This window comes from Eubalaena glacialis, chromosome 18 (genome assembly GCF_028564815.1).
Source record: "Eubalaena glacialis isolate mEubGla1 chromosome 18, mEubGla1.1.hap2.+ XY, whole genome shotgun sequence".
Classification (NCBI taxonomy): Eukaryota; Metazoa; Chordata; class Mammalia; order Artiodactyla; family Balaenidae; genus Eubalaena; species Eubalaena glacialis.
The window spans coordinates 37,970,753-37,974,738 of record NC_083733.1 but is presented as its reverse complement, the minus strand read 5'-3'; the positions used below and the strand labels follow the sequence as shown (position 1 = coordinate 37,974,738).

Sequence of the window (3,986 nt, the reverse complement as noted above, 5' to 3'; positions counted from 1 at the left end):
AATGTAGCTTTTAATAAAACCTTGATCCAAATGCCAGCAACTTCAGAAAAGAATTTGAGTAGGGGGAAGAAGAAAGTTATCTCACTTAGGAAAAACAACCACTATCTTTATCTTAATCTTCGACACACAATTTAAACATATATAGCTGCTGTAACACTTTACACAATTCCTATGTACTGGAGCAATAACAAGATCTAAATACAATTATATTTTTAAACACTGGGTGAAGGATTTACATAAAAATACCATCCTACTTTTCCCCCTAAATTTCTAAAATATCATGTACTTTTCCCCAACATTTTCCCTGCAGCCGTTCAGGAATTTTTAGGAAACTCGTGCATGATCTTAATTCCTAATCCCTGGCTCTTTGGGCTCAAAGACAAAAGATCAAAACCACCAAAAATGATGGTTCACTTGAAGTCAGGTGAGAGACACTGGCTCAGTTAGTCTCGTAGGAAAAAAGCAGTGCTGCATCAACTGTCTCCATGCAGGAGGGGCACGTGAAGGATCTCATCAGCCAGTCATCTGTACAGCCCAGGTGATCTGCATACACAGCAGAAATCAAATTAGGTTCTCATAAACAAAGTCCATCATACAGATCACACACTCCCAGATCTTTTTTTTTAATATTTGTTTTATTTTATTTATTTATTTATTTATTTATTTGGTTGCGCCGGGTCTTATTTGCAGCCAGTGGGCTCCTTACTTGTGGCATGCAAACTCTTAGTTGCGGCATGCATGTGGGATCTAGTTCCCTGACCAGGGAACGAACCCGGACCCCCTGCATTGGGAATGCAGAGTCTTTAGCCACTGCACCAGCAGGGAAGTCCCCTGGGTCCTTTTTTCTGATCCATTTCTTCCAGGGTCATAAACTCCTTTAGGCTGATGCTGTATGAGGCCTATTCTTTGAGCTATCCTAATTTGTTCCTCTCAGCTGAGTTGCTAGGCGAGTCTGGCTAGGTGTTGGTTGATAGACCAAAACTGGAACTTGATTCAGATATGGCAGCAGCGGCTCCTGATCCAGCTCCGTCCCTTTGCCAAAGCTAGCCCAGTCGGACTGAGACTTGTGAGGCAGAGAGATGTCATCCGAAGTGGGAGACTTAAGGCATTTCCCCATCTTCCGGGGCTTGAGTGTGTGATATGTGTGCTTTTTTTTTTTTTTTTTTTAACATCTTTATTGGAGTATAATTGCTTTACAATGGTGTGATAATTTCTGCTTTATAACAAAGTGAATCAGTTATACATGTACATATGTTCCCATATCTCTTCCCTCTTGCATCTCCCTCCCACCCTCGCTATCCCACGCCTCTAGGTGGTCACAAAGCACAGAGCTGATCTCCCTCTGCTATGTGGTTGCTTCCCACTAGCTATCTATTTTACATTTGGTAGTGTATATATGTCCATGCCACTCTCTCACTTTGTCACATATTACCCTTCCCGCTCCCCATATCCTCAAGTCCATTCTCTAGTAGGTCTGTGTCTTTATTCCCGTCTTGCCACTAGGTTTTTCATGACCTTTTTTTTTTTCCCTTAGATTCCATATATATGTGTTAGCATACTGTATTTGTTTTTCTCTTTCTGACTTACTTCACTTTGTATGACAGACTCTAGGTCCATCCACCTCATTACAAATAATTCAATTTTGTTACTTTTTATGGTAGAGTAACATTCCATTGTATATATGTGCCACATCTTCTTTATCCATTCATCTGTTGATGGACACTTAGGTTGCTTCCATGTCCTGGCTATTGTAAATAGAGCTGCAATGAACATTTTGCTACATGACTCTTTTTGAATTATGGTTTTCTCAGGGTATATGCCCAGTAGTGGGATTGCTGGGTCATATGGTAGTTCTATTTTTAGTTTTTTTAAGGAACGTCCATACTGTTCTCCATAGGGGCTGTATCAATTTACATTCCCACCAACAGTGCAAGAGTGTTCCCTTTTCTCCACACCCTCTCCAGCATTTATTGTTTCTAGATTTTTTGATGATGGCCATTCTGACGGGTGTAAGATGATATCTCACTGTAGTTTTGATTTGCATTTCTCTAATGATTAATGATGTTGAGCATTCTTTCATGTGTCTGTTGGCAATCTGTATATCTTCTTTGGAGAAATGTCTATTTAGGTCTTCTGCCCATTTTTGGATTGGGTTGTTTGTTTTTTTGTTATTGAGCTGCATGAGCTGCTTGTAAATTTCGGAGATTAATCCTTTGTCAGTTGCTTCATTTGCAAGTATTTTATACCATTCTGAAGGTTTTTTTTTTTTGGTCTTGTTTATAGTTTCCTTTGTTGTGCAAAAGCTTTTAAGTTTCATTAGGTCCCATTTGTTTATTTTTGTTTTTTTTTCAAATTCTCTAGGAGATGTGTCAAAAAGGATCTTGCTATGATTTATGTCATAGAGTGTTCTGCCTATGTTTTCCTCTAAGAGTTTGATAGTATCTGGCCTTACATTTAGGTCTTTAATCCATTTTGAGTTTATTTTTGTGTATGGTGTTAGGGAGTGTTCTAATTTCATACTTTTACATGTACCTGTCCAGTTTTCCCAGCACCACTTATTGAAGAGGCTGTCTTTTCTCCACTGTATATGCTTGCCTCCTTTATCAAAGATAAGGTGACCATATGTGTGTAGGTTTATCTCTGGGCTTTCTATCCTGTTCCATTGATCTATGTTTCTGTTTTTGTGCCAGTACCAAACAGTCTTGATTACTGTAGCTTTGTAATATAGTCTGAAGTCAGGGAGGCTGATTCCTCCAGCTCCATATTTCGTTCTCAAGATTGCTTTGGCTATTCAGGGTCTTTTGTGTTTCCATACAAATTGTGAAATTTTTTTCTTCTAATTCTCTGAAAAATGCCAGTGGTAGTTTGATAGGGATTGCATTGAATCTGTAGATTGCTTTGGGTAGTAGAGTCATTTTCACAATGTTGATTCTTCCAATCCAAGAACATGGTATATTTCTCCATCTATTTGTATCATCTTTAATTTCTTTCATCAGTGTCTTATAATTTTCTGCATACAGGTCTTTTGTCTCCTTAGGTAGGTTTATTCCTAGATATTTTATTCTTTTTGTTGCAATAGTAAATGGGAGTGTTTTCTTAATTTCACTTTCAGATTTTTCATCATTAGTGTATAGGAATGCAAGAGATTTCTGTGCATTAATTTTGTATCCTGCTTTTTTACCAAATTCATTGATTAGCTCTAGTAGTTTTCTGGTGGCATCTTTAGGATTCTCTATGTATAGTATCATGTCATCTGCAAACAGTGACAGCTTTACTTCTTTTCTGATTTGGATTCCTTTTATTTCTTATTCTTCTCTGATTGCTGTGGCTAACACTTCCAAAACTATGTTGAATAATAGTGGTGAGAGTGGGCAATCTTGTCTTGTTCCTGATCTTAGTGGAAATGGTTTCAGTTTTTCACCATTGAGGACGATATTGGCTGTGGGTTTGTCATATATGGCCTTTATTATGTTGAGGTAAGTTCACTCTATGCCTACTTTCTGGAGGGTTTTTATCATAAATGGGTGTTGAATTTTGTTGAAAGCTTTTTCTGCATCTATTGAGATGATCATATGATTTTCATTCTTCAATTTTTTAATATGGTGTGTCACATTGATTGATTTGCGTATATTGAAGAATCCTTGCATTCCTGGAATAAACCCCACTTGATCATGGTGTATAATCCTTTTAATGTGCTGTTGGATTCTGTTTGCTAGTATTGTGTTGAGGATTTTTGCATCTATGTTCATCAGTGATATTGGCCTGTAGTTTTCTTTGTGACATCTTTGTCTGGTTTTCGTATCAGGGTGATGGTGGCCTCATAGAATGAGTTGGGGAGTGTTCCTCCCTCTGCAATTTTTGGAAGAATTTGAGAAGGATATGTGTTAGTTCTTCTCTAAATGTTTGATAGAATTTGCCTGTGAAGCCATCTGGTCCTCGGCTTTTGTTTGTTGGAAGATTTTTTTTTTTTTTAAACATCTTTATTG

The 3,986-nt window shown here is 37.7% G+C and overlaps 1 pseudogene; it reads right to left on the bottom strand.

The window, feature by feature from the left end:
• Positions 1-439: 439 nt before the first annotated feature.
• LOC133078584 (RING finger protein 11-like) lies at positions 440-1,132 on the bottom strand (annotated as a pseudogene).
• Between the last annotated feature and the right edge of the window lie 2,854 nt (positions 1,133-3,986).